The sequence below is a fragment of the Drosophila sechellia genome, unplaced genomic scaffold (genome assembly GCF_004382195.2).
Source record: "Drosophila sechellia strain sech25 unplaced genomic scaffold, ASM438219v1 U_195, whole genome shotgun sequence".
Lineage (NCBI taxonomy): Eukaryota > Metazoa > Arthropoda > Insecta > Diptera > Drosophilidae > Drosophila > Drosophila sechellia.
The window spans coordinates 13,439-37,030 of NW_022611133.1; the positions used below are offsets into that span (position 1 = coordinate 13,439).

The following is a 23,592-nucleotide window of genomic DNA, read 5'->3' on the forward strand; positions in this document are numbered from 1 at the left end:
TAAGACTAATTAGCGAAGCTTTGCAAAGATGTTTCATTAATCAGAAGAAGTTAGAGGTTCGAAGCGATCATAGCCCTAGTTCTAACATAACGATGCCAGTAGCATTGGGTGTAGCTACTTTTATGGCTCTCTCAGTCGCTTCCGGGAAACCAAGCTTTTGGGCTCCGGGGGAAGTATGGTTGCAAGCTGAAACTTAAAGGATTGACGGAAGGGCACCACAGGAGTGGAGCCTGGGCTTAATTTGACTCACAGGGAAACTTACCAGGTCCGAACATAGTGTGTAGACGATTGATAGTCTTTCTCGAATCTATGGGGTGGTGGTGCATGGCCGTTCTTAGTTCGTGGAGTGATTTGTCTGGTTAATTCCGATAACGAACGAGACTCAAATATATTAAATAGATATCTTCAGGATTATGGTGCTGAAGCTTATGTAGCCTTCATTCATGGTGGCAGTAAAATGTTTATTGTGTTTGAATGTGTTTATGTAAGTGGAGCCGTACCTGTTGGTTTGTCCCATTATAAGGACACTAGCTTCTTAAATGGACAAATTGCGTTAGCAATAATGAGATTGAGCAATAACAGGTCTGTGATGCCCTTAGATGTCCTGGGCTGCACGCGCGCTACAATGAAAGTATCAACGTGTATTTCCTAGACCGAGAGGTCCGGGTAAACCGCTGAACCACTTTCATGCTTGGGATTGTGAACTGAAACTGTTCACATGAACTTGGAATTCCCAGTAAGTGTGAGTCATTAACTCGCATTGATTACGTCCCTGCCCTTTGTACACCCGCCGTCGCTACTACCGATTGAATTATTTAGTGAGGTCTCCGGACGTGATCACTGTGACGCCTTGCGTGTTACGGTTGTTTCGCAAAAGTTGACCGAACTTGATTATTTAGAGGAAGTAAAAGTCGTAACAGGTTTCCGTAGGTGAACCTGCGGAAGGATCATTATTGTATAATATCCTTATCGTTAATAAATATTTGTTATAATACAAATAATACAATTTACCAAAATAAAAATATTACAAAATGATTCCACGGAATCAAAAGTTAAAGTCAAAATAAAATGAAGATGGCTTTTATTTTATATGTGGGGCTTGGCAACCTCATAAAAAGACTTTAACATTATTAATGTTGCTGTGCGTATTTGTGGCAGTACTTACTACAACAACGGCGTTTCCTATAAAAACAAATTCTCGAAAATGGAAATCGAAGAAACTAAACTAAATTCGAAGTAGAAGTCGAATTAAATAAAAATAATTTTGAATGTGTGGTAATCAAAATAAGTGTGTGTGTATATGGACATAATATACGCGTTGCGAATATGTATTGTTCATCTATGTTATGAGCATACGTTGGCTAATGCAACAACCTAAATATACATGTTTGTACCTGTCATCCATCAGGTTAATGTTTTATATAAATTTTGCAGTATGTGTCACCCAAAATAGCAAACCATAACCAGATTATTATGAACATAATGCTTATATGAAACTAAGACATTTTCGCAACATTTATTTTAGGTATAAAATAAATTTATTGAAGGAATTGATATATGCCAGTAAAATGGTGTATTTTTAATTTCTTTCAATAAAAACAATATTGACATTATATAAAATTGAATTTATAAAACTCTAAGCGTGGATCACTCGGCTCATGGGTCGATGAAGAACGCAGCAAACTGTGCGTCATCGTGTGAACTGCAGGACACATGAACATCGACATTTTGAACGCATATCGCAGTCCATGCTGTTATGTACTTTAATTAATTTTATAGTGCTGCTTGGACTACATATGGTTGAGGGTTGTAAGACTATGCTAATTAAGTTGTTTATAAATTTTTTATAAGCATATGGTATATTATTGGATTAAATAATGATTTTATTCATAATATTAAAAAAGAAATGAAAAACATTATCTCACATTTGAATGTGAAAAACGAAGAGAAATATTTTCTTTTTCAATACAAATAATACTGAGAAATGTCTAGCATAAAAAATTGAAATATTTTTCATCTAGAATTGTCTCTTATTAATGATTCGGAAAAAGAAAAATCTTGGTTTTGTTATTATTCTTCGTTGGTTCGTTAAATGGATAAAAATGACTTTGCTTACAAGAACTATTGGAACTATTTATAACGAATTTAATTGATTGTTTTATCATTTATATATAAAGAATTTATGGCAAAATATAGTTATATATACAACCTCAACTCATATGGGACTACCCCTGAATTTAAGCATATTAATTAGGGGAGGAAAAGAAACTAACAAGGATTTTCTTAGTAGCGGCGAGCGAAAAGAAAACAGTTCAGCACTAAGTCACTTTGTCTATATGGCAAATGTGAGATGCAGTGTATGGAGCGTCAATATTCTAGTATGAGAAATTAATGATTTAAGTCCTTCTTAAATGAGGCCATTTACCCATAGAGGGTGCCAGGCCCGTATAACGTTAATGATTGCTAGATGATGTTTCCAAAGAGTCGTGTTGCTTGATAGTGCAGCACTAAGTGGGTGGTAAACTCCATCTAAAACTAAATATAACCATGAGACCGATAGTAAACAAGTACCGTGAGGGAAAGTTGAAAAGAACTCTGAATAGAGAGTTAAACAGTACGTGAAACTGCTTAGAGGTTAAGCCCGATGAACCTGAATATCCGTTATGGAAAATTCATCATTAAAATTGTAATATTTAAATAATATTATTAAGAATAATGTGCATTTTTTCCATATAAGGACATTGTAATCTATTAGCATATCCCAAATTTATCATAAAATATAACTTATAGTTTATTCCAATTAAATTGCTTGCATTTTAACACAGAATAAATGTTATTAATTTGATAAAGTGCTGATAGATTTATATTATTACAGAGCGTTAATTTTTCGGAATTATATAATGGCATAATTATCATTGATTTTTGTGTTTATTATATGCTCTTGTATGATTAACAATGCGAAAGATTCAGGATACCTTGGGACCCGTCTTGAAACACGGACCAAGGAGTCTAACATATGTGCAAGTTATTGGGATGTAAACCTAATAGCGTAATTAACTTGACTAATAATGGGATTAGTTTTTTTAGCTATTTATAGCTAATTAACACAATCCGGGGCGTTCTATATAGTTATGTATAATGTATATTTATATTATTTATGCCTCTAACTGGAACGTACCTTGAGCATATATGCTGTGACCCGAAAGATGGTGAACTATACTTGATCAGGTTGAAGTCAGGGGAAACCCTGATGGAAGACCGAAACAGTTCTGACGTGCAAATCGATTGTCAGAATTGAGTATAGGGGCGAAAGACCAATCGAACCATCTAGTAGCTGGTTCCTTCCGAAGTTTCCCTCAGGATAGCTGGTGCATTTTAATATTATATAAAATAATCTTATCTGGTAAAGCGAATGATTAGAGGCCTTAGGGTCGAAACGATCTTAACCTATTCTCAAACTTTAAATGGGTAAGAACCTTAACTTTCTTGATATGAAGTTCAAGGTTATGATATAATGTGCCCAGTGGGCCACTTTTGGTAAGCAGAACTGGCGCTGTGGGATGAACCAAACGTAATGTTACGGTGCCCAAATTAACAACTCATGCAGATACCATGAAAGGCGTTGGTTGCTTAAAACAGCAGGACGGTGATCATGGAAGTCGAAATCCGCTAAGGAGTGTGTAACAACTCACCTGCCGAAGCAACTAGCCCTTAAAATGGATGGCGCTTAAGTTGTATACCTATACATTACCGCTAAAGTAGATGATTTATATTACTTGTGATATAAATTTTGAAACTTTAGTGAGTAGGAAGGTACAATGGTATGCGTAGAAGTGTTTGGCGTAAGCCTGCATGGAGCTGCCATTGGTACAGATCTTGGTGGTAGTAGCAAATAATCGAATGAGACCTTGGAGGACTGAAGTGGAGAAGGGTTTCGTGTGAACAGTGGTTGATCACGAGTTAGTCGGTCCTAAGTTCAAGGCGAAAGCCGAAAATTTTCAAGTAAAACAAAAATGCCTAACTATATAAACAAAGCGAATATAATACACTTGAATAATTTTGAACGAAAGGGAATACGGTTCCAATTCCGTAACCTGTTGAGTATCCGTTTGTTATTAAATATGGGCCTCGTGCTCATCCTGGCAACAGGAACGACCATAAAGAAGCGGTAGGCAGTGGTTTGCCGACCTCTCATATTTGTTCAAAACTTATGTATTCATATGATGTTTGGCAATTGTATGAGTAATTAATAATATACATATGAAAGATTAATTATATATGTATAAGGGAAAAATGCTGAAATATTCCCACATTCTCTTAGTATTATAGAGAAATATCCATTATAGTGAGAGGGTATGTAGTAGTTAGCGACCGTTGAATACGACAGAGGGTTCAAAAAACTCTAATAGGTAGGCAAGTGGTTTCGCCGACCTCTCATATTGTTCAAACTTATGTATTCATATGAATTTGGCAATTATATGAGTAAATAATAAATAATATACATATGAAAATGTTCAAAACTTATTATTCATATGATTTTGGCAATTGTATGAGTAAATTAAATAATATACATATGAAAATGATTAATTATATATGTATAAAGGGAAAAAATGCTGAAATATTCCCACATTCTCTTAGTATTAAGAGAAAATCCATTATAGTGAGAGGGTATAGTAGTGTAAACGACCGGAATTACGACAGAGGGTTCAAAAACTACTATAGGTAGGCAGTGGTTGCCGACCTCTCATATTGTTCAAAACTTATGTATTCATATGATTTTGGCAATTATATGATAAATTAAATAATATACATATGAAAATGGTTAATTATTATATGTATATGGGAAAAAATGCTGAGATATTCCCATATTCTCTTAGTATTATAGAGAAAAGCCATTTAAGTGAGAGGGTATAGTAGTGTAACGACCGGAATTACGACAGAGGGTTCAAAACTACTATAGGTAGGCAGTGGTTGCCGACCTTCATATTGTTCAAAACTTATGTATTCATATGATTTTGGCAATTGTATGAGTAAATTAAATAATATACATATGAAAATGATTAATTATTATATGTATAAGGGAAAAATGCTGAATATTCCCACATTCTCTTAGTATTATAGAGAAAATCCATTATGTGAGAGGGTATAGTAGTGTAAACGACCGAATTACGACAGAGGGTTCAAAACTACTATGGTAGGCAGTGGTTGCCGACCTCTCATATTGTTCAAAACTTATGTATTCATATGATTTTGGCAATTATATGATTAAATTAAATAATATACATATGAAATGGTTAATTATTATATGTATATGGGAAAAATGCTGAGATATTCCATATTCTCTTAGTATTATAGAGAAAAGCCATTTAAGTGAGAGGGTATAGTAGTGTAAACGACCGGAATTACGACAGAGGGTTCAAAAACTACTATAGGTAGGAGCGTGGTTGCCGACCTCTCATAGTTTCAAACTTATGTATTCATATATTTGGCAATTTATGAGTAATTAAATAATATACATATAAAATGATTAATTATTATATGTATAAGGGAAAAATGCTGAAATATCCACATTCCTCTTAGTATTTAGAGAAAACCATTATATGATAGTATAGGGTTTAAACGGCCAATTACGTACAGATGGTTCAAATAACTATATATGGTCACATGGTTACATTATATATGTCATATGGGAATACCATATGTATTATTGATTTTTCCCATTCTCTTAGTATATAGAGAGAAAGCCATTATATGAGAGTATAGTGGTAAACGACCGAATTACGACGAGGTTCAAAAACTACTATAGGTAAGGCGTGGTGCCGACCTCTCATATTGTCAAACTATGTATTCATATGATTGGCAATTATGAGTAAATTAATAATAAACATATAAAAATTAATATTTATTATATGTATAAAAAAAAAAAATAATCATATTATATATGAATAATGGAAAAAAAAATAAATGTTCCTATAATCTCTTAATATATAAGAGAATAGACCGTATGTTGGGTGGCAAACGGAATTGAAAATACCCGCTTTGAGGACAGCGGGTTCAAAAACTACTATAGGTAGGCAGTGGTTGCCGACCTCCCGCATTATTCGAAATATTTATTTCGGATTATGTTTATATTGGTTACATAAAATAAAGTATATTATTATCCGTACAAATTTGTTTCTCAGTTCTATAGAACACGGGACTTGGCTCCGCGGATAATAGGAATATACGCTTTTTAGATAATATCGTTGAAACAAAAGTCAAGTTTCTATTATATATAGAATAACAAATCGTTTCCATATATTATCGTTAATTTTTGGAGGCAGGCAAATATTAATTTATTACCTGCCGTATAGTTGGATTATTATATCGTTACGGTATAATACAAATATGGATTCTTATGAAAGAAATATAAAATTATATATTAAATGTGGAAATATTATCATATGCGCTTGGTTTTATGTTATATATTACCAGAGAGATATATGAAAAGAGATAAATTTTAAATTTATCTTCAAAATGCAAATGATTTAACTTAATATTTATATTGGTTAAACAAAAATTGTACATGTGTGGATACAATAATTATGTATGTTGGAAATAAAATGATATTTATAATGAAATATGTATATATAAAAGATAAAATTATAGAACATATATATTACAATAATATATGAATTCTTTTATATTGGTAAAACAAGTATAAATTAAAAATGAAAATATGGATTACGAATATATAAAAATGGCCGTAATCGAATAGATTTTTACTTATATTATATATTTAAAATTTTACCCAAAGGCGAAATATTGAATTTATTCAATATAATAAAAATCATGGAATTATAAAGTGAAAAATCTATATATCTATTATATTGCTTATTTCGATTCAAAAAATATGATGGAATATGAAGGAAAACATTATCTGGTTGATCCTGCAGTAGTTATATGCTTGTCTCAAAGATTAAGCCATGATGTCTAAGTACAACACGAATAAAAGTGAAACCGCAAAAGGCTCATTATATCAGTTATGGTTCCTTAGATCGTTAACAGTTACTTGGATACTGTGGTAATCTAGAGCTAATACATGCAATTAAACATGAACCTTATGGACATGTGTTTTATTAGGCTAAACCAAGCGATCGCAAGATCGTTATATTGGTTGACTTAGATAACATCAGATCGTATGGTCTTGTACCGACGACAGATCTTTCAATGTCTGCCCTATCATTTGATGTAGTATCTAGGACTACCATGTTGCAACGGGTAACGGGAAAGGGTTCGATTCCGGAGAGGGAGCCTGAGAAACGGCTACCACATTAAGGAGGCAGCAGGCGCGTAAATTACCCACTCCCAGCTCGGGAGGTAGTGACGAAAATAACAATACAGGACTCATATCGAGGCCTGTATTGGAATGAGTACACTTTAAATCTTTAACAAGGACCAATTGGAGGGCAAGTCTGGTGCCAGCAGCCGCGGTAATCCAGCTCCAATAGCGTATGATTAAAGTGTTGGCGGTTACGTTCGTAGTTGAACTGTGCTTCATACGGGTAGTACAACTTAAATTGTGGTTAGTACATATTATGTATGTAAGCGTATTACGGTGGAGTCTTTATGTGATAAATATTGTATTTTTTCATATGTCCTCCTATTTAAAAACCTGCACTAGTGCTCTTAAACGAGTGTTATTGTGGGCCGGTACTATTACTTTGAACAAATTAGAGTGCTTAAAGCAGGCTTCAAATGCCTGAATATTCTGTGCATGGGATAATGAAATAAGACCTCTGTTCTGTTTCATTGGTTTTCAGATCAAGAGGTAATGATTAATAGAAGCAGTTTGGGGGCATTAGTATTACACGCGAGAGAGTGAATTCTTGGACCGTCGTAAGACTAACTTAAGCGAAAGCATTTGCCAAAGATGTTTTCATTAATCAGACGAAAGTTAGAGGTTCGAAGGCGATCAGATACCGCCCTAGTTCTAACCATAAACGATGCCAGCTAGCAATTGGGTGTAGCTACTTTTATGGCTCTCTCAGTCGCTTCCCGGGAAACCAAAGCTTTTGGGCTCCGGGGGAAGTATGGTTGCAAAGCTGAAACTTAAAGGAATTGACGGAAGGGCACCACCAGGAGTGGAGCCTGCGGCTTAATTTGACTCAACACGGGAAAACTTACCAGGTCCGAACATAAGTGTGTAAGACAGATTGATAGCTCTTTCTCGAATCTATGGGTGGTGGTGCATGGCGTTCTTAGTTCGTGAGTGATTTGTCTGGTTAATTCCGATAACGACGAGACTCAATATATTAAATAGATATCTTCAGGATTATGGTGTGAAGCTTATGTTAGCTTCTTCATGGTGGCAGTAAATGTTTATTGTGTTTGAATGTGTTTATGTAAGTGGAGCCGTACCTGTTGGTTTGTCCCATTATAAGGACACTAGCTTCTTAATGGACAAATTGCGTCTAGCATAATGAGATTGAGCAATAACAGGTCTGTGATGCCCTTAGATGTCCTGGGCTGCACGCGCGCTACAATGAAAGTATCAACGTGTATTTCCTAGACCGAGAGGTCCGGGTAAACCGCTGAACCACTTTCATGCTGGGATTGTGAACTGAAACTGTTCACATGAACTTGGAATTCCAGTAAGTGTGAGTCTTAACTCGCATTGATTACGTCCTGCCTTTGTACACACGCCCGTCGCTACTCCGATTGAATTATTTAGTGAGGTCTCGGACGTGATCCTGTGACGCCTTGCGTTTACGGTTGTTTCGCAAAAGTTGACCGAACTTGATTATTTAGAGGAAGTAAAGTCGTAACAAGGTTTCGTAGGTGAACCTGCGGAGGATCATTATTGTATAATATCCTTATCGTTAATATATTTGTTATAATCATAATACAATTTCCAAATAAAAATATTACAAATGATTCCACGGAATCAAAAGTTAAAGTCAAAATAAAATGAAGATGCTTTTATTTTATATGTGGGGCTTGGCAACCTCATAAAAGACTTTAACATTATTAATGTTGCTGTGCGTATTTGTGGCAGTACTTACTACAACACGGCGTTTCCTATAAAACAAATTCTCGAAAATGGAAATCGAAGAAACTAAACTAAATTCGAAAGTAGAAGTCGAATTAAAATAAAAATAATTTTGAATGTGTGGTAATCAAAATAAGTGTGTGTGTATATGGACCATAATATACACGCGTTGCGAATATGTATTGTTCATCTATGTTATGAGCATACGTTGGCTAATGCAACAACCTAAATATACAATGTTTGTACCTGTCATCCATCAGGTTAATGTTTTATATAAATTTTGCAGTATGTGTCACCCAAAATAGCAAACCATAACCAGATTATTATGATACATAATGCTTATATGAAACTAAGACATTTCGCAACATTTATTTTAGGTATAAAAATAAATTTATTGAAGGAATTGATATATGCCAGTAAAATGGTGTATTTTTAATTTCTTTCAATAAAAACAATATTGACATTATATAAAATTGAATTATAAAACTCTAAGCGGTGGATCACTCGGCTCATGGGTCGATGAAGAACGCAGCAAACTGTGCGTCATCGTGTGAACTGCAGGACACATGAACATCGACATTTTGAACGCATATCGCAGTCCATGCTGTTATGTACTTTAATTAATTTTATAGTGCTGCTTGGACTACATATGGTTGAGGGTTGTAAGACTATGCTAATTAAGTTGTTTATAAATTTTTTATAAGCATATGGTATATTATTGGATTAAATAATGATTTTATTCATAATATTAAAAAAGAAATGAAAAACATTATCTCACATTTGAATGTGAAAAACGAAGAGAAATATTTTCTTTTTCAATCAAATAATACTGAGAAATGTCTAGCATAAAAAATTGAAATATTTTTCATCTAGAATTGTCTCTTATTAATGATTCGGAAAAAGAAAAATCTTGGTTTTGTTATTATTCTTCGTTGGTTCGTTAAATGGATAAAAATGACTTTGCTTACAAGAACTATTGGAACTATTTATAACGAATTTAATTGATTGTTTTATCATTTATATATAAAGAATTTATGGCAAAATATAGTTATATATACAACCTCAACTCATATGGGACTACCCCCTGAATTTAAGCATATTAATTAGGGGAGGAAAAGAAACTAACAAGGATTTTCTTAGTAGCGGCGAGCGAAAAGAAAACAGTTCAGCACTAAGTCACTTTGTCTATATGGCAAATGTGAGATGCAGTGTATGGAGCGTCAATATTCTAGTATGAGAAATTAATGATTTAAGTCCTTCTTAAATGAGGCCATTTACCCATAGAGGGTGCCAGGCCCGTATAACGTTAATGATTGCTAGATGATGTTTCCAAAGAGTCGTGTTGCTTGATAGTGCAGCACTAAGTGGGTGGTAAACTCCATCTAAAACTAAATATAACCATGAGACCGATAGTAACAAGTACCGTGAGGGAAAGTTGAAAAGAACTCTGAATAGAGAGTTAAACAGTACGTGAAACTGCTTAGAGGTTAAGCCCGATGAACCTGAATATCCGTTATGGAAAATTCATCATTAAAATTGTAATATTTAAATAATATTATTAAGAATAATGTGCATTTTTTCCATATAAGGACATTGTAATCTATTAGCATATCCCAAATTTATCATAAAATATAACTTATAGTTTATTCCAATTAAATTGCTTGCATTTTAACACAGAATAAATGTTATTAATTTGATAAAGTGCTGATAGATTTATATTATTACAGAGCGTTAATTTTTCGGAATTATATAATGGCATAATTATCATTGATTTTTGTGTTTATTATATGCTCTTGTATGATTAACAATGCGAAAGATTCAGGATACCTTCGGGACCCGTCTTGAAACACGGACCAAGGAGTCTAACATATGTGCAAGTTATTGGGATGTAAACCTAATAGCGTAATTAACTTGACTAATAATGGGATTAGTTTTTTAGCTATTTATAGCTAATTAACACAATCCCGGGGCGTTCTATATAGTTATGTATAATGTATATTTATATTATTTATGCCTCTAACTGGAACGTACCTTGAGCATATATGCTGTGACCCGAAAGATGGTGAACTATACTTGATCAGGTTGAAGTCAGGGGAAACCCTGATGGAAGACCGAAACAGTTCTGACGTGCAAATCGATTGTCAGAATTGAGTATAGGGGCGAAAGACCAATCGAACCATCTAGTAGCTGGTTCCTTCCGAAGTTTCCCTCAGGATAGCTGGTGCATTTTAATATTATATAAAATAATCTTATCTGGTAAAGCGAATGATTAGAGGCCTTAGGGTCGAAACGATCTTAACCTATTCTCAAACTTTAAATGGGTAAGAACCTTAACTTTCTTGATATGAAGTTCAAGGTTATGATATAATGTGCCCAGTGGGCCACTTTTGGTAAGCAGAACTGGCGCTGTGGGATGAACCAAACGTAATGTTACGGTGCCCAAATTAACAACTCATGCAGATACCATGAAAGGCGTTGGTTGCTTAAAACAGCAGGACGGTGATCATGGAAGTCGAAATCCGCTAAGGAGTGTGTAACAACTCACCTGCCGAAGCAACTAGCCCTTAAAATGGATGGCGCTTAAGTTGTATACCTATACATTACCGCTAAAGTAGATGATTTATATTACTTGTGATATAAATTTTGAAACTTTAGTGAGTAGGAAGGTACAATGGTATGCGTAGAAGTGTTTGGCGTAAGCCTGCATGGAGCTGCCATTGGTACAGATCTTGGTGGTAGTAGCAAATAATCGAATGAGACCTTGGAGGACTGAAGTGGAGAAGGGTTTCGTGTGAACAGTGGTTGATCACGAGTTAGTCGGTCCTAAGTTCAAGGCGAAAGCCGAAAATTTTCAAGTAAAACAAAAATGCCTAACTATATAAACAAAGCGAATATAATACACTTGAATAATTTTGAACGAAAGGGAATACGGTTCCAATTCCGTAACCTGTTGAGTATCCGTTTGTTATTAAATATGGGCCTCGTGCTCATCCTGGCAACAGGAACGACCATAAAGAAGCCGTCGAGAGATATCGGAAGAGTTTTCTTTTCTGTTTTATAGCCGTACTACCATGGAAGTCTTTCGCAGAGAGATATGGTAGATGGGCTAGAAGAGCATGACATATACTGTTGTGTCGATATTTTCTCCTCGGACCTTGAAAATTTATGGTGGGGACACGCAAACTTCTCAACAGGCCGTACCAATATCCGCAGCTGGTCTCCAAGGTGAAGAGTCTCTAGTCGATAGAATAATGTAGGTAAGGGAAGTCGGCAAATTAGATCCGTAACTTCGGGATAAGGATTGGCTCTGAAGATTGAGATAGTCGGGCTTGATTGGGAAACAATAACATGGTTTATGTGCTCGTTCTGGGTAAATAGAGTTTCTAGCATTTATGTTAGTTACTTGTTCCCGGATAGTTTAGTTACGTAGCCAATTGTGGAACTTTCTTGCTAAAATTTTTAAGAATACTATTTGGGTTAAACCAATTAGTTCTTATCAATTATAACGATTATCAATTAACAATCAATTCAGAACTGGCACGGACTTGGGGAATCCGACTGTCTAATTAAAACAAAGCATTGTGATGGCCCTAGCGGGTGTTGACACAATGTGATTTCTGCCCAGTGCTCTGAATGTCAAAGTGAAGAAATTCAAGTAAGCGCGGGTCAACGGCGGGAGTAACTATGACTCTCTTAAGGTAGCCAAATGCCTCGTCATCTAATTAGTGACGCGCATGAATGGATTAACGACGGACGTGTTTTCGTTGCGCTCGTGTACAGATTGCGAAGAACTTGGTTTTCCGTGTTTGGAAAGTAATAAAATCGGTGAATTAGTGCTCCGCGAAAGTCGTGTGCTAATTTTCGTGTGTTATAAACAAGCGGTTTGGAAGTAATTAACAATTAATTGTTGGGAATTTTCCACTTAGCACGTGCTGAAGGCGAACTTACGAGTAAGTTTTCGAGTAAGCTTTTTGATCAGCTGTCACAAAGCTTATTGGTGGGAGTCACTGCTAAGGTTTGTGTCTAGGGAGAGTTTTAGTGCTACCAGACTCTACCGATAGGTGGAGCTCGAGTTCCAGAGCAACTACCTTTTGTCAGCGAGTAAACGAGCATACGGTTGCTGGCGTCGACGGTAGGTGGAGCCACCATCGTATTTATGCCGATGGAGAGCGACAGCAGCGCGAGTGCCTTGAGCGGAAGTAGTGCCTCGATGAAGTCCAGACGAGGCAGGCGCAGAAGCCATCTGGCATCTAAGAGCTCGGCGCCAACGCAGGCGAAATTGGTTGCCCTGGCATCGAATGGAGTGCCAGAACCCGTTGGGGTACTGGAGGAGCCGTTTTCGTCGCTGGAGGACGCCCGGGCGGCTACGGAGAACGCTGCATTGATGCTGCCCCCCCCACGCTGCTGCCACCGCTGCTGATCCTACTGCTGCCCCTGCTGCCGACCACACTGCTGCCTCCGCCGTTTTCACTGCTGCTAAAATTGTTGCCACCACTGCCACTGCCGCCACCGCTGCCGCCCGTGCTGGGCAAGCAGCCATGATGGCAGAGCTGTCGGCCACACAGCGCATGGTGAGAAGCAGCTTCCGCAGACTAGGAGAAGTGGACACGGAAGAGCTCTCATATGCTATCAGCCGCTACGATGAGCTGGTGTTGGCGCTAATGCTCCGGTGCGGAGAGCTGGAGACGCGGCTTGCTATGCCGCCACCGCCGCCGCCGTCGTTGAATCTGTTGAAAAATACGGCCGCCAATGCTCCCCAGATGCAGCAGGTTGCACCCATCGCTGCCCCGCGGACTACCAAGGTCCGCGAGACGTGGTCAGCGGTGGTGAAGTGCGACGACCCTGCGCTATCGGGGAAAGACATAGCGGAAAAGGTGCGAACGATGGTTGCACCCTCTCTCGGAGTCAGAGTACACGAGGTCCGTGAGCTCCGTCGAGGTGGTGGTGCGATCATTCGCACTCCTTCGGTGGGAGAGCTGCAGAAGGTGGTCGCTTCAAAAAGATTCGCCGAGGTTGGCCTAAATGTGGCACGGAATGCGGCCGAGAAGCCGAAGGTCGTCGTATATGACGTCGACACAGCTATCGGCCCTGAGGAGTTTATGAAGGAGCTCCACGAAAACAACTTCGACAGCGAAATGAATCTGGCCCAGTTTAAGAAGTCAGTGCACCTGGTGACCAAGGCGTGGTCGGTAGCTGACGGCGCCACAGTAAATGTGACGCTGGAGGTTGACGACCGGGCGATGGCGAAGCTTGATGTAGGTCGTGTCTACATCAAGTGGTTCTCATTCCGATGCCGGTCACAGGTCCGCACATACGCCTGCCACAGATGTGTGGGTTTCGACCACAAGGTCAGCGAATGCCGGCAGAAGGATAGTGTCTGTCGCCAGTGCGGGCAACAAGGCCACACTGCGGCAAAGTGCCAAAACCCGGTGGACTGCCGGAACTGCCGCCACAGAGGGCAACCCTCGGGGCATTACATGCTCTCGAGCGTTTGCCCGATATACGGGGCGTTGCTGGCGAGGGTGCAAGCTAGACACTAATGTTTAGCTTCATCCAAGCGAACTGTGGCCGAGGCCGAGCTGCGACCATCGAGCTCGGAGTCCGACTCAGGAGATCGGAGTCTATGTTCGCGCTGGTGCAGGAGCCGTATCTCGACGGGGACGGAATGGATGTGCTGCCTGAAGGAATGAGAATTTTCATCGATCGGCGAGGGAAGGCAGCCATCCTAGTGGATCACCAGGAAGCCATCTGTATGCCAGTGGAGACCCTCACCACAGATTATGGCGTATGTCTGGTCGTGAAAGGGAGTTTTGGCTCAATCTTCCTTTGCGCCGCATACTGCCAGTATGATGCACCTCTGGAACCGTACATCCGGTACATGGATGCGGTCCTGCTGCAGGCCAGCAGAACCCCCGCAATCCTGGGCCTCGACGCGAATGCAGTGTCCCCCATGTGGCTTAGCAAACTCTCTCGTCATGCCGAGGGGCAAGCTAACTACAGACGGGGTGAGCTGCTGTCAGAGTGGATGCTGGAGGCAAGAGTCGCCGCCCTAAACCAGTCAACAGAGGTGTACACGTTCGATAATTACAGAGCTACAAGCGATATCGACGTGACAATCGTCAATGAGGCAGCATCTATGTGGGCCACATATGAGTGGAGAGTGGACGAGTGGGAATTGAGTGACCACAACATCATTACTGTTGTGGCCGAACCAACTACCGCGCGCGCAGTTGAGAGCATAGCTCCTGTGCCGTCCTGGAACTTCTCCAATGCACGTTGGCGATTGTTCAAGGAGGAAATGGTGAGTAGAGCAGCCGAACTTCCGGAAAACTTCTCAGAGTCGCCGTTGGACCAGCAAGTTTCGACCCTGCGCAGTATAGTACATAATGTATGTGATATTGCGCTGGGAAGAAAGTCCATCCGATTGCCCAGCAGGAGAGCACGTTGGTGGACTGCCGACCTCTGTGATGCAAGGCGCGAAGTCCGGAGACTTCGTCGCCTACTTCAAAATGGAAGGCGTCATGATGATGATGCCGCAATAGAGCGTGTATTGGTCGACCTGAGGCGGGCCTCAGCCAACTACAAGAAGCTCATTTGGAGGGCGAAAATGGATGAGTGGAAACGCTTCGTGGGAGATCATGCCGACGACCCATGGGGGCGCGTCTATAAGATTTGCCGAGGCCGCAGGAAGTGCACGGAGATTGGGTGCCTCCGCGTGAATGGCGAGATGATCACCGATTGGGGTGACTGTGCACGAGTGCTCCTCCGCAATTTCTTCCCAGTTGCGGAGTCCGAAGCACCGACTGCCATCGCGGAGGAAGTCCCACCGGCCCTCGAAGTATTCGAGGTTGATGCATGTGTTGCCCGGTTGAAGAGCAGGCGCTCTCCCGGCTTGGACGGCATTAATGGCACTATCTGCAAGGCAGTCTGGCGCGCCATACCCGAGCACCTTGCATCGTTGTTTTCCCGATGCATCCGATTAGGATACTTTCCCGCTGAGTGGAAGTGCCCACGAGTTGTCTCGCTGCTCAAAGGGCCAGATAAGGACAAATGTGAGCCCTCCTCATATAGAGGAATATGCTTGCTACCAGTCTTTGGTAAGGTGCTCGAGGCCATCATGGTGAATCGTGTGAGAGAAGTTCTTCCGGAAGGCTGCAGATGGCAATTTGGATTTCGCCAAGGACGATGTGTGGAGGATGCTTGGAGGCACGTGAAGAGCAGTGTTTGTGCCAGCCCGGCGCAATACGTGCTCGGCACATTCGTGGACTTCAAAGGAGCATTCGACAACGTCGAATGGAGTGCTGCACTCCGCCGACTAGCCGACTTGGGATGCCGGGAGATGGGCTTGTGGCAGAGCTTTTTCTCCGGCCGAAGAGCAGTGATCCGAAGCAGTTCCGGTACTGTGGATGTACCGGTAACTAGAGGCTGCCCGCAGGGGTCAATCAGTGGCCCATTTATCTGGGACATACTGATGGATGTACTGCTTCAGCGTCTCCAGCCGTATTGCCAGCTGAGTGCATACGCGGATGACTTGCTGCTTCTCGTCGAGGGAAATTCCCGAGCTGAGCTAGAGGAAAAAGGTGCAGAGCTGATGTCCATCGTAGAAGCGTGGGGAGCGGAAGTTGGCGTTACCGTCTCGACCAGCAAGACGGTAATAATGCTGCTGAAAGGTGCCTTGAGACGTGCGCCTACGGTGAGGTTTGCTGGAGCGAACCTTCCGTATGTGCGTAGCTGTCGGTACCTTGGCATCACGGTCAGTGAAGGAATGAAATTCCTCACGCACATAGCTTCGCTTCGCCAGCGGATGACCGGAGTCGTTGGAGCATTGGCGCGTGTGCTTCGAGCCGACTGGGGCTTCAGTCCTCGAGCCAGGCGGACCATATATGACGGACTCATGGCACCTTGTGTGCTGTTTGGTGCCCCGGTATGGTATGACACCGCCGAACAGGTAGCCGCCCGGAGACGACTAGCCTCCTGCCAGAGGCTAATCCTGCTTGGATGCCTTTCGGTATGCCGAACAGTGTCCACAGTGGCACTGCAGGTACTTGGCGGAGCTCCCCCGCTTGACTTGGCTGCTAAGTTTTTAGCGGTCAAGTACAAGCTGAAGCGTGGATACCCGCTGGAGGAGAACGACTGGCTATACGGCGAGGACACTACGTGTCTAAGCTGGAAGCAGAGGAAGACTCGCCTAGAGGAGTGCTTGCTGCAGAATTGGCAAAACAGATGGGATGACGACAGCGAACCAGGACGGGTGACGCACAAGTTCATCCCATACGTCACTCTCGCCTATCGAGATCCAAGCTTTGGATTCTCGATGAGGACGTCTTTCCTGCTGACAGGTCACGGGTCGTTTAACGCATTTTTGCAAGGGAGAGCCCTCAGCGATACCACTGCTTGCGCTTGTGGTGATCCATATGAGGACTGGATGCACATATTGTGCGCTTGTCCTCTATATGCAGATTTGCGAAACCTCGATGGACTTGGAGTGCAGCGCCTTGGCGAAAACTGGACCTTCAATAGAATCCTGGAAGATCAGCAGAGGATTCAACGGCTGGCAGCGTTTGCGGACGAGGTGTTCCGTAGGAGGAGGGGTATTTAGCCCAAAACTTCGCCGTGTGGTTAGCGGGCGAGAATACTTCCACAGCCCGCTATTGCTTGTCGTAAGAGGCGACTAATATAGCGACTGGTTCCTCTAACCATGCTTGTCGGAGCAAAAGGAGGAGGCCCACCGAGCCTCTCTTTCGGTACCACGGGTTGTGCTGCTCCAAGACAGCACATTGAGGTAGGCCCCCTGGTGGGAGTATCGTGGTGGCTGTGGTTGATACCCATATCGCGGGTAGAGCCTTCGTGTTCGACGTTTGAGTTACGGTGCTAGTTGCGCAAAACTCGGGTGCTGTGACCCAGAGATCAGTAGAGATTTTAGGTAGATCTCGCTCCTCAGCAAGGGGGAGTGCTTGCCCGGCAAGCAAGTACTCGAATTGCTACCGGGGTGGTCGCTATGTACATAGCTATAGCTTCCAGTCCGGGACGTTTGTCTGGCGTATCCAGACTCATGCACCATGTTGATACATGCACCACTTGTGGGTGTTCAGGGTGTCGTGGTTGTAATCCCTTCAGTGTGGAACACGCCACGTAAAACAAGTTCGGAGAGGTCCGAAAGTCACTGTCCCTATCTACTATCTAGCGAAACCACAGCCAAGGGAACGGGCTTGGAATAATTAGCGGGGAAAGAAGACCCTTTTGAGCTTGACTCTAATCTGGCAGTGTAAGGAGACATAAGAGGTGTAGAATAAGTGGGAGATATTAGACCTCGGTTTGGTATCGTCAATGAAATACCACTACTCTTATTGTTTCCTTACTTACTTGATTAAATGGAACGTGTATCATTTCCTAGCCATTATACGGATATATTTATTATATCTTATGGTATTGGGTTTTGATGCAAGCTTCTTGATCAAAGTATCACGAGTTTGTTATATAATCGCAAACAAATTCTTTAATAAAACGATGCATTTATGTATTTTTGATTTGAAAATTTGGTATAACTCCAATTACTCAGGTATGATCCAATTCAAGGACATTGCCAGGTAGGGAGTTTGACTGGGGCGGTACATCTCTCAAATAATAACGGAGGTGTCCCAAGGCCAGCTCAGTGCGGACAGAAACCACACATAGAGCAAAAGGGCAAATGCTGACTTGATCTCGGTGTTCAGTACACACAGGGACAGCAAAAGCTCGGCCTATCGATCCTTTTGGTTTAAAGAGTTTTTAACAAGAGGTGTCAGAAAAGTTACCATAGGGATAACTGGCTTGTGGCGGCCAAGCGTTCATAGCGACGTCGCTTTTGATCCTTCGATGTCGGCTCTTCCTATCATTGTGAAGCAAAATTCACCAAGCGTTGGATTGTTCACCCATGCAAGGGAACGTGAGCTGGGTTTAGACCGTCGTGAGACAGGTTAGTTTTACCCTACTAATGACAAAACGTTGTTGCGACAGCATTCCTGCGTAGTACGAGAGGAACCGCAGGTACGGACCAATGGCACAATACTTGTTCGAGCGAACAGTGGTATGACGCTACGTCCGTTGGATTATGCCTGAACGCCTCTAAGGTCGTATCCGTGCTGGACTGCAATGATAAATAAGGGGCAATTTGCATTGTATGGCTTCTAAACCATTTAAAGTTTATAATTTATTTTATAAACGACAATGGATGTGATGCCAATGTAATTTGTAACATAGTAAATTAGGAGGATCTTCGATCACCTGATGCCGCGCTAGTTACATATAAAAGCATTATTTAATACAATGACAAAGCCTAGAATCAATTGTAAACGACTTTTGTAACAGGCAAGGTGTTGTAAGTGGTTGAGCAGCTGCCATACTGCGATCCACTGAAGCTTATCCTTTGCTTGATGATTCGATAAATAAATGATTTTTTCCTGTAGCCAAACACCTCGTCATCAATTTAGTGACGCATATGATATTGTCCCTATCATATAATTAATATAAAGACTTTAATGGATTGTGTCAAGTTGCCAAACACCTCGTCATCAATTTAGTGACGCATATGATATTGTCCCTATCATATAATTAATATAAAGACTTTAATGAATTGTGTCAAGTTGCCAAACACCTCGTCATCAATTTAGTGACGCATATGATATTGTCCCTATCATATAATTTTTGATATAAAGACTTTAAAGAATTGTATCAAGTTGCCAAACACCTCGTCATCAATTTAGTGACGCATATGATATTGTCCCTATCATATAATTAATATACAGACTTTAATGAATTGTGTCAAGTTGCCAAACACCTCGTCATCAATTTAGTGACGCATATGATATTGTCCTTATCATATAATTTTTGATATAAAGACTTTAAAGAATTGAATCAAGTTGCCAAACACCTCGTCATCAATTTAGTTTTTTTTTTTTTTTTTTTTTTCTTTAGCGTGCGTTTATTTATTTAAAATCTGTCCTAGTGGACAATAATTAAATGGTTTTGCGGGGGAACATTAGCTTAAGGGATACTATTGTACATGTATTTGTGGCGGGTTTTATATGTGTTGTCTATTGTTGTGGAAGATCGAGAGGGTGTCTCCTCATGAGACGTCTGCTTGTTTGGCTATTGTCTAACAGGTTGGTGGCGAGGTGGTTAGGGTGGTTTTCGAGCCTTTTCAGGTATCTCTCGCTGAGCCTGGAGATTTCATCAGCGACTTGTGGGATTCCAAGTTCCCTATGTATGGCGACATTCTCGTGGTAGGGATGCGCATTACAGGCAATTCTCAAGCACCTATTCTGGAACCGCTGTATACGCAGGCGATTCGTGTGGCTTGCCGTGCCCCATAGCTGTATCCCGTAGGTCCAGATGGGCTTGAGAATTGCCTTGTACACCAGGATTTTGTGGTTCTGCCTTAGCTTGGACCCTCTCCCAATAAGCCAATGCATCTGCCTCAGACGCGCATCGGCCTGTATGCGTTTGCTGACGATGTGGGGACGCCAAGTGAGCCTGCGGTCCAGGGTAAGTCCTAGGTACTTGGGTGCGGGTGCGTTGGGAATGATGACTCCGTTTAGCGTGACCGGTGGGCAGTCTCCTCTCCTTAGTGCAAATGTTGTTTGGGTAGATTTTTCCGCGTTCACTACGATGTTCCACCTGCTGAGCCAGGGATGTAGCGCGTCCATTTGCCTTTGGATTGTTTCGGAGGCTTCTCGTGGGTCGGATGAGGAGGCGAGGAAAGCCGTGTCATCTGCATAAGTCGCTATAGTTAGGTTCCTGGAGGGGATTATGGGAAGGTCTGCGGTGTAAAGGGTGTACAGTATTGGTCCGAGCACACTGCCTTGCGGAACTCCAGCTCTGATCAGTCTGGGTAGGCTTATTGCACTTCCGCATCTGACTTGGAATGCTCTTCCCTCAGTGTAGGATTTGAGGAGGGTAAAATGGGGGCTTGGGAGGTAGGATTTGAGTTATGGAGGAGTCCAGGATGCCAAACTCTGTCGAATGCCTGCTTCACGTCGAGCATTACAGCGCAGCAGTATTTCTTTTGCTCGAATGCCTCGAGGATCCGTTCGACTAGCCGGTGGCATTGCTCTGGTGTTCCGTGGGAGCGCCTGAAGCCAAACTGGTGATCGGGGATCAAACCAGCCTCATCCAGTACTGGCAATACTCTGCGCAAAAATACTCTTTCGAGTATTTTGGAGAGGATTGCCAGCAAACTAATCGGACGATAGGAGGCGAGATTGGCTTCAGGCTTACCAGGCTTGAGGAGGACAATAACCTCTGCTCTTTTCCACTCTTCCGGGAAGTACCCTAGCCGGAAGCAGCTGTTGTAAATGCTGGCCAGCATTTGTGTGCAGCGGGATGGGAGCATTTTTAGGGCCGCCGCATCTATACGATCCAGGCCTGGAGATTTGTTGTTCTTCAGTAGAGCAATCTCCTGCGCAACTTCCTCAGGGTCGACTGGTTCCAACGGGGGACCGGGAGAGCTTGGGCTATTGAGAAACCGGGCTGTTTCAGCATGTTCTTCGGCAGTGCAGCAGTCGAACGGAGAGAAGGCGTTGTAAAGGTGTTCGGCGAAAGCTTCTGCTCTTTCAGCATCCGAAAGGCACCAGGATCCATCTGCTTTGCGCACTGCGGAAACCTTTTTGGCTGGTCGTTTAATGTGGCGGGTGACGTTCCACAGATTGTGGTCTGGGTCCCCGGGAGAGAGTTCCTCGAGGAATCTGAGGAAGGAGTCCTGGCGTAGGCTGGAGATCTTGTCCTTCAACTCCTTTGTGGCGTGATTGAGCGCTGTTTTGTCTCTTGGATTGCGCGTCAAGAACCAAACTCTCCTGAGACGCCTCTTCTCAGTCACGAGTGCCGCAATTTCCGGGGACCAGAGGTGGAGGTCCCTGCTAGGTGTTCTCGCAGTCTTTGGTGGCGGTGGGCTTGCGAATTCCGCAGCGTTTTGCATCTGCCTGGTGAGATTCCCGATAGCTTCATCAATGTTCCTGGGTGTGTTGAGGATGGGGTTCGGATTGACGGTGGAGAGCATCCAGGACGCGAACTTGGCGGCGTCGGTATATTTTCCAGTGAGCCTTCTGAGCGGGGTTTTCCTGAGGACTGGCGTGTTGATTAGCACGTTTATTGCACAGTGGTCTGACAGGAGATCAGCATTTGTTGTGCAGCTGATCTTCGCATGCCCTATGCCTTTCGACACAGCAAAGTCCAGTAGGTCTGGAGTCTTGAGGGGATTCGTTGGCCAGTGAGTGGGCTCGCCAGTGGAGTGGCAGTCCAGTCGGTGGCGTTGCAGGTACCCAAACAGAGTTTTCCCTTTGGGTTGTTGGCGCGCGATCCCCACCAAGAATGTTTGGCGTTATAATCTCCAGCTGCTATGAAGCGGGGCCCAAAATGCTCGAAGAACTCACTGAGGTGAGATGCTGTTATGCGGTATCTGGGGGGAAAGTAGACCGCTCCAATGTCTAAATCTCCTTGCGGGCTGACAATCCTGATGACAGGACATTGTGCCCAGTCTTGCTGAAACGCGGGCAGCTCTAGGTATTGAATACCGCTCCTGATGAGGATGGCTGCTCCACCGCGTGCTCTGCAGAAGGATGGTCTGCATGGATGAGGTCATATCCGCTGATATTAAAGTGGATCTGGGGGAGAAGTGGGTTTCGGCTACGAGTAGGATATCGATCTGGTGGGTCTTCAGATGGTGCTCGACTATGGCCTTGCTGTTCTGCAGGCCGTTCGCATTCCAGACGACTAGGTGGAGCTTTAGTTGCATGACTTGCTGTTGAGAATGGTGGCCACCAGCTGTGTCATCTGGGTGAACATGCGCTCCATCATCCTTTCCATCATTCCTTCCATGCGAGCGAACATCGCTTCTATCTGACCGGAGTGTGGGGTTTCTGTTTGGGTTGGACTGGGGTTGTGGGATCTGCGGTGCTGCGTGCACTCCGTTGAGGGCGTCTCGGTAGCTCCTGCCAGAGGTGACGTTTGGTGATGCCACGGGCGGCGCCTTGTTAGCATTAGCGACGGCCTTGTTTTCGGAGCAGCGAGTGCTTTGGCCCTTTTGTATGCAGGGCATCCCTTGAAAGACGCAGGATGGTCCGCCTGGCAGTGGAAGCAGCACGCTTTGTCGTCCTCCTCTTCTCACATGCCTCGATTCGTGAGGGCCTCCCACACTTAACACATCGGTATTCCAGGAAAGCCAGTAACGCTGTGTATGACCGAATCCTTGGCACCTGAAGCATTGAGGCACGTCGTTGAACTTCTGCGGGCGGTTCAATGGTTACTACCGACCTGCAGATCCGCTTGACTTGGTAGACGTCTTTGTTGTTGCTGGAAGGCTCCAGTTGGCGAAGAATATTCCCAGCGTTCTTTAGTTCTTCTGCCAATGGGATTGGTGCAGATCTCTAACAGCGTGCCCTTGTCTGCGAAGGTCTTCAATGATTTCCTCACGATCGGTGGAGTGGTGGAGTCCTTTGATGACAACCTTGTATGCACGTTCATCTTTCGGCTGGAAAGTCCGATGCCTCTTGTTTTGGGCCACAAGTTGGAGACGCAGAGCTGTATAG

At 42.5% G+C, this 23,592-nt stretch overlaps 1 non-coding gene and 2 pseudogenes across 1 annotated transcript; all 3 read left to right on the forward strand.

The window, feature by feature from the left end:
* The first annotated feature begins 1,632 nt into the window (after window positions 1–1,632).
* Window positions 1,633–1,810, forward strand: LOC116802657 (annotated as a pseudogene).
* A 7,705-nt stretch (window positions 1,811–9,515) lies between these two features.
* Window positions 9,516–9,694, forward strand: LOC116802656. Its single transcript, XR_004362983.1, has one exon. It is a non-coding gene; the product is annotated as a 5.8S ribosomal RNA (ribosomal RNA).
* A 394-nt stretch (window positions 9,695–10,088) lies between these two features.
* LOC116802658 lies at window positions 10,089–19,452 on the forward strand (annotated as a pseudogene).
* The last annotated feature ends 4,140 nt before the right edge of the window (window positions 19,453–23,592 follow it).